This window comes from Somniosus microcephalus, chromosome 12 (genome assembly GCF_052327205.1).
Source record: "Somniosus microcephalus isolate GS21.2 chromosome 12, FLI_Smic_1.0, whole genome shotgun sequence".
NCBI lineage: Eukaryota > Metazoa > Chordata > Chondrichthyes > Squaliformes > Somniosidae > Somniosus > Somniosus microcephalus.
Genome location: NC_140998.1, coordinates 120,443,495 through 120,458,980, shown reverse-complemented (window position 1 = coordinate 120,458,980; position 15,486 = coordinate 120,443,495).

The window sequence follows — 15,486 nt, the reverse complement described above, 5'->3', positions numbered from 1 at the left end:
CCAGAGGACCAGGTGGGCAAGTCTTACCAGTGGCTGTCAAAGTCACCAGCGCCCTCGACTTCTTCGCCTCAGGCTCCTTCCAGGGATCTGCAGCAGACATTTGCGGCATCTCGCAGTCGGCCGCGCACAGATGCATCACACAAGTCACCGATGCCTTGTTTGACAAGTCAGTCAATTATATCAACTTTGCCAGCGATGACGCCAGTGTTACTGAGCGGGTGCTCGGCTTTGCCATTCTGGCTGGCTTCCCACGGGGGCAGGGAATCATCGATTGCACACGTAACCATCAGGGCACCCCATCATCACCCAGGAGTCTTTGTCAACCGCAAAGGCTTTCACTCCCTCATTGTGCAGCTCATTTGCAACAATAGGAAGATCATCATGCATGTATGTGCCATATTCTCTGCCAGCTGCCATGACTCTTTCGTCCTGCACCAGTCCACCCTCCCTCAGCTCTTTGCACCTCCAAACAGACTTTCCAGTTGGCTACTTAGAGACAAGGACTATCCACTGAAGACATGGCTCATGACACCCTTGAGGAAGCCAAGCACTGAGGCCGAGGAGAGATATAATGAAAGTCACATGTCCATCAGATGTGTCATAGAGCAGACAATAGGCATTCTGAAAATGCACTTCAGATGCCTTGACAGATCTGGAGGAGCCCTTCAGTACGCACCAGTCAGGGTCTCCAGAATCATCGTGGTCTACTGCACCCTGCACAACACAGCGCAGCAGCGAGGATAAGCGCTTCATGAGGAGCAAGGCCCTGAGCTCACAGCCTCTTCATGAGGAGGAGGAGCAGGACGAACCTGTGGTCCAGATCCCACCAGCACCCGAGCACACTGCTGCCCGGAAGGCCAGGGATGGGCTCATCATGGCCAGATTTACTTCACAAAGGTAAACTATCCCTCCTCGTCCTTCTTGACTTGTCTGCAGCCTTTGAAACAGTTGACCACTTCATCCTTCAATGCCTCTCCACCGTTGTCCAGCTGGGTAGGACTGCACTCACCTGGTTCCATTCTTATCTATCTAATCGTAGCCAGAGAATCTTCCACTCCCACATCGTTACCGCTGGTGTCCCCCAAGGATCTATCCTTGGCCCCCTCCTATTTCTCATCTACATGCTGCCCCTTGGCGACATCATCCAAAAACACAGCATCAGTTTCCACATGTATGCTGATGACACCCAGCTCTACCTCACCACCACATCTCTTGACCCCTCTAATTTGTCTCTAAATTGTCAGACTGCTTGTCTGACATCCAGTTCCGGAGGAACAAAAATTTTCTCCAATTAAATATTGGGAAGACCGAAGCTATTGTTTTTGGTCCCCGTCACAAACTCTGTTCCCTAGCCACTGACTCCAACCCTCTCCCTAACCTCTATCTGAGGCTGAACCACACTGTTCACAGTCTTGGTATCATATTTGACCTTGAAATGAGCTTCCAACCACATATCCGCGGCATAACTAAGACCGCCTATTTCCACCTCCGTAACATCGCCCGTCTCCGCCCTTGCCTCAGCTCATCCGCTGCTGAAACCCTCATCCATGCCTTTGTTACCTCGAGACTTGACTATTCCAACGCACTCCTGGCTGACCTCCCACATTCTACCCTACGTAAACTTGAGGTCATCCAAAACTCGGCCACCCATGTCCTAACTCGCACCAAGTCCCGTTCACCCATCACCCCTGTGCTCACTGACCTACACTGGCTCCTGGTTAAGCAATGCCTCGATTTCAAAATTTTCATCCTTGTTTTCAAATCCCTCCATGGCCTTGCCCCTTCCTATCTCTAACCTCCTCCAGCCCCACAACCTGCCGAGATATCTGCGCTCCTCTAATTCCGCCCTCTTGAGCATCCCTGATTGTAATCGCTCAACCATTGGTGGCCGTGCCTTCCGTTGCCTAGGCCCTAATGTCTGCTGACGATGCACCTTCAGAGGCTGGAGGCTCCTCTGAGGAGTCGTCTTCCTCTTCCTCCTGAGCAGTGGGGAGGGCTCTTGGTGGACCTGTGGGAGAGTCAAGAGATGATTTAGAAATGCCCTATCAAGAATGGGTAATGATACCATTATGCACATGATGAACATCCACTGGCTGCTGACATCAGTCCTTATATGAGTGACTGCAGTCTGCCATACGGTTGTATGAGATGAGATGTAATTCTGTCACCAGGTTGCTGAGATGTCCCCCTCTCTCCGCCTCCCACCTCCAACTGCTCAACCACTCCTGAGAATTCCAGGGCAACCTCCTCTGCTGCAGTTAACATGGCCAATGATGGAGGGCCACCTCCGGTTCTCTCCCTCTCCCTCTTCTTGTGGGCTCTCTTCTCCTGCAAGGAGGGAAAGAACAGAAATTTGAGTGAGAGTCATGGAATGAGTGCAAGGAATGATTGGGTTACATCTTTAGAGGGTGACTATGATGGAGTGGGGTGCCAATGCCAAATGGCCTCCTTGTGTGGTGTTAGTTGGTATGATTGCATTAGGATGAGGCTGAGTGTGAGGGGTGGTTAGTCAGATGGGGGTGACAATGTAGATAGAGAGGGATGGGTGGACGTACGAGTGGTGTGAGTAATGATGTGCAGGAGTAGGCTTGGGAAGGCAGAATGATGGGGATGTGATGAGAGGCACAGCAGGATGAAGTTGAGTGTGGCTTTGCACTCACCTAAGATCACTGAAGCGTTCCCAGCACTGCACCCAGGTCCTCCTGACAGCATCCCTGCTGTTGACCTCTGCAATTTGGAGCCAGGCTCGTTTTGTCTCCTGGGGAGGTCTCTTCCGACCATCAAAAAGGAAGACGACCTCCCTGCGTGCTCTCACTCCCGCCACAAGCATATGGAGGGAGTCATCTGAGAACCTGGGTACAGCCCTCTGCCTCTGTGCAGTCATGTTTCCAAGGCTTAGCAACACTCAAGTGCTCCAATACAGTGCTTGCCTAATCCTAGGTAAACCTTCAAATGCAATGTGGCCAAGGCTCCTGTAAATATCCCGGCTGGAAATGTGTCATCAATGACATCATCAGACCCACAGCATTTAATAGGGCCGGGAAATTCGCAGGCCTGCTTTAATGGGTGACAATAAGGGAAAAGTCACTCTGAGGAGCAGCATGAAATGGGGAGCGGGGTCCCGACCTGCTACGCCGACTACCCTCACCTGACCCGCATATGTAAACAGAATTCCGGCCATTGTTTTTTCATTTACCTTAGAAATAACATACCCTATCTTTAAAAAAATTGTTTGTGCTGAAGCTGAGAAAATGTTAAGCAAGGTAGTTAGTTCTACGTTGTATAATTTGCGGGATGGGTTTACAAATAGATCCTCCTCTATGCCTGAAATACTGTAAATGTCAGTTACACTGGCAAATAATACAATATTTTCATATTTATTGTGCTAAGTTTTAGTCAATTTTATTTTTACTTTTTTCCCTTTTTAAAATGATCATCCCTTGCTTGATATCTCAGTAGTCAAGTGCACCATGTGGTGCATTACTGAGTCACATAGGCCAAGTAGATGCCTTGTCCAAACCCTAGCTACAGTGCATTAGCCGATCTCAGCCAGGATACAGCAACACCATTGGTGTGAGTGTCTTCCGCCTAAAGAATGGAAAAATCAGGCAGAATTCCCATTCCTGATCCCTATCCAGTTACTACGTTTATGTGCGTAGGATTCAGCTCAGCAGTGCTGGATACAAGGATAGCAGACAGGCACCTGACATTATTATGTACTGTTGTATCTGCTGGTGTTAAACAAGGTCACAGCATATAATTAAGTTAGGTACCCAAACTGGTATAAATCACTCCTGAATCAAGATGTTTTAGGTTCTGTGTGTTGTGAAAAGAGGCACAGAACAAAAAAACAATCACTGAGTGTGCTACGAATTATAGATATCAATAAAATAGCTCCCATGGATGAATAGCCTGCCAGTGTCTAGTCTTACACATGACACACACATGGCCATTTCAATAAGATAATAAAGGGGAGCCAGCACCGATAAAGAAAGAATTGCATTTATAGAGCGCCTTTCACAACCTCCGGACTTCCCAAAGCACCTTAAAACGAATGAAGTACTTTTGTAATGTAGGAAACACAGCAAGGTCCCACAGACAGCAATGTAATAATGACCAAAGAATCTGTCTAGTGCTGTTGATTGAGTGGTACATATTGGCCAGGACATCGGGGAGAACTCCTCTGCTCTTCTTCAAAATAGTGCCATGGGATCTTTTACGTGCAGCTTAGAGGGAACACAGAGCTTCAGTTTAATGTCTCACCCAAAAGTCAGCACCTCCAACATTGCAGCACCCCTTCAGTACTGCACTGGAATGTCAGTCTCGATCTTGTGCTCGGAGAGTGGGACTTGAAACCCAGATCCTTCTGACTCAGAGGCAAGAGTGCTACCACTGAGCCGTGACTGACCCATAGAACAATACCCTAAGATTAGCCACCATCTTCATGAGTTGAGAGAGAAAACTAAAGAAACAAAAACTTATTATCCAGCTCGATTATCTTATCTTATCTTATGATAATCTATTGTCACTCTGCATTTCATCTCAGGTGTCTCAATTTTTGTATACTGTCTTCATCAGATTTCCATTGTGTAGCTTAAGGCAGTGCAGTGCTAACAGCAATTTCAATGTTCTAAGGGAATTGATCTTAGGCAGCATTTCAGATCCTCAGAGGTTAAGCTATTACAGGGGGAAAAAATTAAATAGTTGATACTGAAAGGTGTCAACGTTAGGTCTCCATTAACCCACTTAGGGAGCAGGACAGTAAGAAGTACTAGCACATTACCGTTTATTTGAATTTGTTCAAAGTCATTTTTATTACTATTATCCAGTAATTTGAAATATGCAATTGAAATAAGTCAGCACAAGAGCCATTTTTCCCATAATTTTAATTCAAATTATGCAAATTCAAGTGGAGACAGTAGATGATAATATATTCTATATCAGTGTATATCATAATATATTCTGTATCAGATCAAAGGGGAAAACTTGTTCTGGTCTCTCTGCGTGCAAACATTGTAAATGTGTTCATGGAAATTTCTTCTGGTCGGTGCGTCTAGAGAAATTGAAAACACTTCTAAAAGATTTCAAAATGTTAATGCCCCATAGGTTGACATATGGAGTGTACAACCTATGAAGTAATGTAATCCACTTCAATATTCTGTGGTGAATGTTAGTTTTTGTGTTGTTGGAGCGGGAGAGGAGCTTTTCTGGAGGGCAGCAGGCCAGGGATTACATAGAATTTACAGCACAAAAACAGGCCATTCAGCTCCATCCCAGCCTCCTCCCACTCTGTTTACTTCAACTCACCCTATCAACATGTCCTTCTATTCCTTTCTCCTTCATGTACTTGATCCCAATCTCTCTCATGAAAATGTAAACATGTTTTATTAGAAATATAAATTTTGTTCCGTAAAGATTTCTGAACTTTAGAAACAGTGCAACTCAACTGGCAGGACAGTGAGGTTTTAAGGTATTTATAAGAAAAAACCATGTGTAAAATTCACATGAAAATGTAGTATAAGTTATGATCCTTACAGATCCATAAATTACTACACACAACATACCATCTGATATCAGCACAAAACCAATCCAATTGGGTAGCACTCAGGAAACATTTTCTACATGTAATATATCTATTTATATGTTTATGTGCACACCTCCTCTCAGGTAACAATTACTTCCTCCTAGCATGCTATTTCCATCATACCTGTCTGTCACACTTTTTGGTTACAATTAAACTTACCTCATCATTTTAATTACCTCTGATCGACTTCTCCAAGTTTAGTCTCCAAAGTAGATGATGGTATTCCTCACTGTTCATGGGGGCAGAGGGGGAAGGACAAAGTGCTGCAAAATGGGTGTGGGTGATCCATGCATGAAATCCTGCTCTGCAGGAGGAAGGTATTAAATGCTGCAAAGGGGGGTTGGAAGAGGGCATATCCACTGAATGCTGCCCGGTAGGGGGAGGGTACGGACTGAGTTGCTGCAAAGTGGGGTGTAGGACAATCCACGTAAAGCTACTTACAGCAGGTGATAGGGATCAGGTCACACAATGCTAGGGAACTCATGTTCAACAGTGCCATTGGGTCAAAGTACAATGGGGTCATATAGATAGAGCGTGACATAGGAATTTTCAATACATTTATAAATAGATTGTTGCACGTACATAGTAGGGGAATCTATATTGTTTAAAATAAACAAACATTCATCTGTATTTTAAATACTCCAAGATTTCCCAGTCCCATGACCCCCATTCCCACACTAAGATTTTCCTCCCAACAGAACCAAACACACAGACCCCCAACTCACTACCACTACTACTCACAGTTCCTTCAACCCACCTTCTGCATACCTGCAACCTGCATAAAATTCCCTACAATATTCACCTGTATTTTGGGCTTTACAAAAATAAAATAAGCTACATAGTTACATGACGACTCAATAGTAATCAAAGCCACTGATTTACAGTTTACATATAAATATGCACATAATCATAGAATTTGAGCCCAAAAGCACCAATAAAATCTAACTATTATCATGAACCAGAGGTCTCGATAATATATTGTACATTACACAACATAAAAAAAATCTTTGACTAACCATGGGTAACGCCACAGGACAACTACATATGTTTTCTGGTAATGCACTACAGTTAATCTATTTAATCGACTTTTTTTTATTCGTTTATGGGATCTGGGCGTCGCTGGCAAGGCCAGCATTTATTACCCATCTCTAGTTGCCCTCAAGAAGGTGATGGTGAGCCACCTCCTTGAACCGCTGCAGTCCGTGTGGTGAAGGTACTCCCACATTGCTGTTAGGTAGGAAATTCCAGGATTTAGACCCAGCGATGATGAAGGATCGGTGATATACTTCTAAGTCAGGATAGTGTGTGACTTGGAGGGGAACTTGGAGGTGGTGGATGTTTAAGGTGGTGGATGGGGTGCCAATCAAGCGGGCTGCTTTGTTCTGGATGGTGTCGAGCTTCTTGAGTGTTGTTGCAGCTGCACTCATCCAGGCAAGTGGAGAGTATGCCATCACACTCCTTACTTGTGCCTTGTAGATGGTGGAAAGGCTTTGGGGAGTCAGGAGATGAGACACTCGCCGCAGAATACCCAGCCTCTGACCTGCTCTTGTTGCCACAGTATTTATGTGGTTGGTCCAGTTACGTTTCTAGTCAATGGTGACCCCCAGGATGTTGATGGTGGGGGATTCGGCGATGGTAATGCCGTTGAATGTCAAGGGGAGGTGGTTAGACTCTCGCTTGTTGGAGATAGTCATTGCCTGGCACTTCTGTGGCGCGAATGTTACCTGCCACTTACCAGCCTAAGCTTGAACGTCGTCCAGGTCTTGTTGCATGCGGGCATGGACTGCTTCATTATCTGAGAAGTTGTGAATGGCGCTGAACACTGTGCAGTCATCAGCAAACATCCCCATTTCTGACCTTATGTTGGAGGGAAGGTCATAGATGAAGCAGCTGAAGATGGTTGGGCCTAGGACACTGCCCTGAGGAACACTTGCAGCAATGTCCTGGGGCTGTGATGATTGACCTTCAATCACCACAACCATCTTCCTTTGTGCTAGGTATGACTCCAGCCAGTGGAGCGTTTTCCCCCTGATTCACATTGACTTCAGTTTTACTAGGGCTCCTTGATGTCACACTCGGTCAAATGCTGCCTTGATGTCAAGGGCAGTCACTCTCACCTCACCTCTGGAATTCAGCTCCTTTGTCCATGTTTGGACCAAGGCTGTAAAGAGGTCAGGAGCCGAGAGGTCTTGGCGGAACCCAAACTGGGCATCAGTGAGCAGGTTATTGGTAAGTGCCGCTTGATAGCACTGTCGATGACACCTTCCATCACTTTGTTGATGATTGAGAGTAAACTGATGGGGCGGTAATTGGCCAGGTTGGATTTGTGCTGCTTTTCATGGACAGGACATACCTGGGCAGTCTTCCACATTGTCGGATAGATGCCAGTGTTGTAGCTGTACTGGAACAGCTTGGCTAGAGGCACAGCTAGTTCTGGAGCACAAGTCTTCAGCACGATAGCCGGGATGTTGTCAGGGCCCATAGCCTTTGCTGTATCCAGTGCGCTCAGCCATTTCTTGATATCACGTGGAGTGAATCGAATTGGCTGAAGACTGGCTTCTGTGATGGTGGGGACCTCGGGAGTAGGCCGATATGAATCATCCACTCAGCACTTCTGGCTGAAGATGGTTGCAAACACTTCAGCCTTGTCTTTTGCACTCACGTGCTGGGCTCCATCATCATTGAGGATGGGGATATTCATAGAGTCTCCTCCTCCCGTTAGTTGTTTAATGGTCCACCACCATTCACGACTGGATGTGGCAGGACTGCAGAGATTTGATCTGATCCGTTGATTGTGGGTTTGCTTAGCCCTGTCTATAGCATGCTGCTTCCGCTTTTTAGCATGCATGTAGTCCTGTGTTGCAGCTTCCCCAGGTTGGTACCTCATTTTTAGGTATGGCTGGTGCTGCTCGTGGCATGTTCTTCTACACTCCTCATTGAACCAGGGATGGTCCCCTGGCTTGGTGGTAATGGTAGAGTGAGGGATATGCCGGGCCATGAGGTTACAGATTGTGGTGGAATACAATTCTGCTGCTGCTGATGGCCCACAGCGCCTCATGGATGCCGAGTTATTAGCTGCTAGATCTGTTCTGAATCTATCCTATTTAGCTCGGTGGTAGTGCCACACAACATGATGGAGGGTGTCCTCAGTGTGAAGATGGGACTTTGTCTCCACAATGACTGTGCAGTGGTCACTGCTACCAATGCTGTCATGGACTGATGCATCTACGACAGATAGACTGGTGTGGATGAGGTTAAGTAGGTTTTTCCCCTTATGTTGGTTCTCTCACCACCTGTCGCAGGCCCAGACTGGCAGTTATGTCCGTCAGGACTCGGCCAGCTCGGTCAGTAGTGGTGCTATTGAGCCACTCTTGGTGATGGACATTGAAGTCCCCCACCCAGAGTACATTGTGTGCCCTTGCTTCTCTCAGTGCTTCTTCCAAGTGGTGTTCAACATGGAGGAGTACTAATTCATCAGCTGAGGGAGGGCTGTAGGTGGTAATCAGCAGGAGGTTTCCTTGCCCATGCTTGACCTGAAGCCATGAGACTTTATGGGGTCCAGAGTCAATGTTGACTACTACCATGGCCACGCCTTCCTGACTGTATACCACTGTGCTGCCACCCCTGGTGGGTCTGTCCTGCCGATGGAGAAGTTTGGGACATTGGCTGAAAGGTATGATTCTGTGAGTATGACTATGCCAGCTGTGCGACAGCTCTCCCAATTTCGGCACAAGTCCCCAGATGTTGGTGAGGAGGACTTTGCAGGGTTGACTGGGCTGGGTGTGCCGTTGCCGTGTCTGTAACTGGTGCTGAGGTCGATGCCGGGTGGTCCGTCCAGTTTCATTCTTATTATTTTGTTTCGTAGCAGTTAGTTACAACTGATTGCTGTGGGTCTGGAGTCACATATAGGCCAGACCACGTAAGAACGGCAGATTTCCTTCCCTAAAGGACATTAGTGAACCAGATCGGTTTTTACAACAATCCGATAGTTTCATGGTTACCATTACTGATATTAGCTTTTTATTCCAGATTTATTTAATTAACTGAATTTAAGTTCCCCAGTTGCCGTCGTGGAATTTGAACTCACGTCTCTGGATCATTAGTCCAGTGACATTACCACTATGCTACCATTTCTGACTTGTAACAATTACATCGCAGTCATCAATCCTAGGACATCGTTGTGCATCAACTTTCTGAAGGAATCAGTATGTACCAAGGCACCCACTGTCAATGATGTAAATGCCTGCAGCTGGAGCCTTCCAAGTAATATGATCCTGAATAACAGTTGTAAACAGCTCAAACTCTATCCTTGCAACTTTATTTATAATAATCCACTCTGTCTCTACCTACACTTATATATCATTAGGTAATATCTGCATCCGCTACTCTGGAAATCTTTGCAGAACATTTTGATTTAGTTGCCTCATTTTCTTCAGTTCACCACTGAAATCCAAATCATTAGTTGTTGTAACTTATATTGCAGCAAGAAACTTTCATAGTCACCTGTTTAATAATACAAAGATATAGATAAACACTGAAATGTTCTCATACTCTTCAGTCACTTAATCAGCGCAACATACATTGAGGTGCCAGTCCTAGTATATACATTTTTTTTTACTCATTAGTATTATTTATTGTGTGGGCATTATTTATTGTGTGGGCTAGACAAAGCTGCTTAAAATAATACAGGATACACCCACAAATTGAGCAACTGACATTAATAAAATGGAAAGTTTGTGTCATTGTGTGAATTGGGTTATTGAAGGTTAAATAATATTGTTTACCCTAAAACACAAAGTAGGCAGAGAATGTCAATCTGCTTTGCATAATTGTCCACTCAATTTTTAAAGCCCTGTTTTTATGTTCCAGTGGTTTATTTTAAGGATTAGTGAGAATTCAAAGGTCAATTAGCTGTCAGTATTAAAATAGATGAATCCTAACAACTATCAATGTTCTTGTTAGTTGTCATCTCTGCTTTTATAAAAGAATTCAGGGCTTAGACAAGAGAATACATCGGTAAAAGCAGTTGTTTACAGATCTACTTCAGGATACCATGACGAGGAATGCTTTCTACACTTTTTAATTAATTCATTTCCCAAAAGTCTTCAGAAGAACACAGTGCAGTACAAAAGGAAGTATCTTTGGCATCTATAAAAACATTGAATCACAGTCCCTGATGGTTTAGTGACCTCATCCAGATGGCAGAAGCTTTTCAAATGTCCTGTTTGCAGATAGTAAGATGCTCAACAGCCACAACTTACAGATCTATTCCAGCCATCCATCCTGCTAGCCAACAGCCTCATTCATGTTATTGGGCCAGAATTTGCTATCAAAATAACAGAGGCTGGTGGTGCTCGCCGTTATTTATGCTTAAATCGTACAGCAACTTCAGGCGAAAAGCACATATGCGGTTAAATGCGAATATCCTAAAGTTGATGTCCAAATTGCGCCACTCCATCATTAGCTTTGCGTAAACAGCATCTCGCTGTCTGCCTCACCACTGAAATGCATTTGAATGTCATGAGCTTGCTGTACTTGCACAGTGGATGCAAACTAAGCCCAACGCAGATATTTAAGGCTAGTAATTAGTAGCACAAGTACGCTTTTAAGAATGTGATAATCGTTAATTACTGCCAATCAACCTTTCTGGCACTGAAAATTAACTATTACAAGTGTGGAGTCTCATTCCTTCAGGTTTTGAATTTTTCGGGGCGATTTTTAAAAATGTCAAATTATAAATTTAATTTTTTTTTCTTACTTTCCCTTTCTGTCTTTCTTTTCTCTCTCTTAAACCAATCTTTCTTTCCCTCTCTTTACTTCTCTTTCTGTACCTGATTTGAGATTTAATTCACCCTCCTTCTTAGTCCTTCCACTGTTTATTTTCCAATCCTTAAATTTCATGGGTTGAGGAGATACCCTGTCAGTTGCCTCAGGTCCCAATTGTCCCATTTCCCCTCGCTGCGCCATTATCAGCTCGCACTTTAGATGCTCTGCCACAGCAACATTTGGCCCATTATCCTCTCACTGACAGATGTTTCCACAGGGAAGCGGAAAGTTACATTTTCATCGAGTACACTGAAACTAACACATGGGGTTTTCCACAAGATTGATGAAATGTGAGTGAACTTTGCTTCGGTTGCATTTAAAAAAAATAAAACATTTGGAAGCTATTCTGAAGGCCATTAACAATTTGCAAATGTATTATTTTGTACATTGAAGTTTGAAATTTAGCAATTTCATAACTAATGTCAAACATGAATAGATGATTTAATGTCAAAGTTTTACCCCTGCCTCTTATCAAAAAAATGTAGAAAAACATTGAAGTCAGGGGCAATGAGTGGACCTTCGGTCTTCGTATTGGTGGTAAACCCCTATAGTATAAAGGGGACATCAGTTTGCTGCACGTTTTAGCTAAAAAGAAAAATCACAAATCAGTACACTTATTTGTGGTTCCTCTGTGACTCAATGGGTAAATGCACCACATGGTCTGGTACTAAGCCATAGAGACTGGGAAGGTTCCGGAATTAATCAGCGGTCTGTGAAGAGATGCCTGATCTCTGCTGAGGTGGCAATATAATTGCTCTCAGTGTCCAGAGGCTAGAAGTGAAGGGAGGGAGGAATACAGCCATGGATTCTATTCCATGTCCAGAGATCCTAGCTGGAAATTGGCTGATTAAAGGGCCAGGCTTATCGGTCACAGCCCACATGGTCAAATAGCCCGTTAACATTCTGGTGCCCAGGCTCCTCATGAAGGGCAGAAAAATAACATTAAAATGAAGTTATGTTTTTACAATGGGCCATATATTCCGATCCCTACGGGTGTGTATGCGCTGTGTACACACCCGTAGGGACATCGGAAATGCCGGTTTCAGGCATGCCAAGCGCATGCGCTGAAAACCGGCATTTCCGATCTGTCAAGAGTGCTCTTGACAGATCGGACACCTGCCCAGGAGAAGGGCCTCTGCGGGCAGATAGTTCCGTTTTCTGAAGAACCTCCGCCCGCAGAAAACCCTTAGAAATCTTACACCTGGTAAAAGCAGGCATAAGGCCTGCTTTTACCAGCATAATATTTGAAAAAAGTACAAAAAAATTTTTTTTACACTCATTTATCATTTAAAAAAAGGTAAGTTTATTTTTGGCCCCATAAAAAACTTTAATTATTGTTTTCAAAAAATTACATTTTTGTTTAAAATATTTAATTTATTGTAATTTCAACTCATTTTAAAAATGTGATTAAAAAAATATGTAATTAATGTTTTACAGTGTTTTTGGGGTGCTCTCCATTCATATATTTAACAGGTCTATCTGTCAAGTGTATGAAGGAAGATTCCCTTCTCATATTGGCTCCCCATGGCCCACGTGATCCCAGGGAGGCTTGCGAACCGCATGCGCCTCTGGGATACGTGGGCCCTGCGCATTTCGAGTTTGGAGAGGCCCAGGAGCGGAAGTATACGCACCTCGGGAGCCCTCAGGTAAGTCCGTAGATTTCCAGATCGGAGGCCACCGCACGCAGGAAGCCTCCGATCGGAAAATATGGCCCTGTGGCATACCGATCACAGAAAGGACACAAACCGCTTTTCGGTCCGTAGACTATAAATCAGGCGTCATGCCTTTAAGAAGGATCACACCTTTAAGAAACTCGATCTGCAACATAGTTAAGCCCAGAGTGGGGGAGGAGCAGTCGAAGCTGTGGACTGATGAAAGGTAGTCGGACTTGGTGTAGGCTCTGACGCCATTTTGTGTTCAACATGCAGTCTCAACAATTAAACCTTTTCTGTTGAACCTCCCCGAGTTCAGTATTTTTTGCTAGGAGTACGTAGACTCCTACATTGGTGACCCCGACGCTCAGGACGACTCCTAAGTGTAACCATGGCTGACACAAACGCAGTTTCTGTGAAGCTGCCGGAGTTCTGGGAGAACCTAGCCACCGCCTGGTTCCTTCAAGCCGAATCGCAATTCCGACTCTGCGGCATCACCGCCGATGCAACGATGTACGACTATCTCCTCGCCTCCCTGGGCAGCTCCACAATCACGAAAGTCTGGACAACACTACAAAACCCTTCGGAGGAAGGCAAGTACGCACATCTCAAGGCCGCGCTCCTTAAAAAATTCACAGCCTCCCAATTTTTGCGCAACTGCCACCTCCTCGACCTCCCGGGCCTCGGTGACTCCACGCCGTCAGACTTGCTCTCACACATGCTTGCTCTGACCGGCGAGAAACCGCCCGGCTCCCTCTTCCGCATGCTCTTTATCCGCCAACTACCTCTCAGCATCCGCCCGGCGATCGTGGCGTCCAGCCTCACGGACCTCGAGGCCCTGGCCGACGAAGCCGATAAGCTCCTGTCCGCCGGCTCCAACCACGCCGTCACCCCCGACCGGCCTCCGCAGCGTCGGCGCGCGCTCCACCCTCTATCGCGCGGCCACACAGCTCGGCCACGAGGCCCCCCAGGCCCCCACGTCCCCCAAGCCCTCCGACCCAGGGCTACTGCTACTTCCATACCTGGTTCGGCGCACGGGCACGCCGCTGCAGCCATCCCTGCACGTTTCCAACCGCCCCCACACCGGCCTACACGATGGCCGTGGGGCAAGCAGGCGCGCTGCTGTACGTTACGGACAGCGCCTCCGGACGCCGTTTCCTATGCGACACGGGCGCGCAGCGCAGCATCATCCCCGCGTCCGCCCTCGAGATCCAGCGAGGCGGCTGCGGCCCTGCGCTGGCTGCCGCCAACGGCACCGACATCCGGACGTATGGCACCCGCACCGTCACCATCGACCTCGCAGGCCGCCGCTACCACTGGGAGTTTATCACCGCCAAGGTGCTCTCCCCGCTCCTCGGTGTGGATTTCCTGTGCACCCACGGCCTGTTGGTCGACATGCCTCGGCGCCGCCTCATGGACATGAACACCATGTCACCTATCCCGGGCGCCATGGCCCCCCCAACCCGCTGAAATGGCGTGGCAGTGCCGCGCCCGCTCAACGGACGACTACTCAGCACTCCTGGCTGAGTTCCCAGCCCTCACCAACCCGACCTTCTCCGCGAAGGTTGCTCAGCACGGGGTAGAACACTTCATCCCCACCACAGGCCCACCGGTGTATGCCCACGCCCGCAGGCTGGACCCGGCCAAGCTGGAGATCGCGCGGGCCGAGTTCGCCACAATGGAACAGCTCGGCATCATCCGCCGCTCCAACAGCCCCTGGGCCTCCCCACTCCACATCGTCACCAAACCCGACGGGGGATGGCGCCCCTGCGGGGACTACCGGCGCCTAAACGACGCCACCACACCGGATCGGTACCCCATACCGCACATTCAAGACTTCTCGGCTAGACTGGCCGGCCGCTCAGTCTCCTCCAAAGTTGACCTGGTGCGCGGTTACCATCAGGTGCCAGTCCACCCCACGGACGTTCCCAAGACGGCCATAATCACCCCTTTTGGGCTATTCGAGTTCCTCCGAATGCCCTTCGGCCTCAAAAACGCGGCCCAGGCCTTCCAGCGGCTCATGGACTCGGTCCTCCGGGACCTGAAATTCCTCTTTGTCTACCTGGATGACATCCTGGTAGCTAGTTCCTCCAAGCAGGAACACATCGAGCACCTCCGCACCCTGTTCCAGCGGCTCAGTGAGCACGGGCTCATCATCAGCCCAGCCAAGTGCCAATTCGGCCTCAGCAGGATCGAATTCCTCGGCCACCACATCACGCAGGACGGAGCCTTTCCCCTGCCCGCCAAGGTGCAAGCCGTCCAGCAGTTCCCCCGGCCTACCACCATCAAAGGCCTCCAGGAGTTCTTGGGGATGATCAACTTTTACAACCGCTTCATTCCCGGAGAGGCCTCCCTCATGCGGCCCCTATGCGAAGCCCTCCGGGGTAAGAAAGACAGAATGGCGATCGAGTGGTCGGCAGGCAT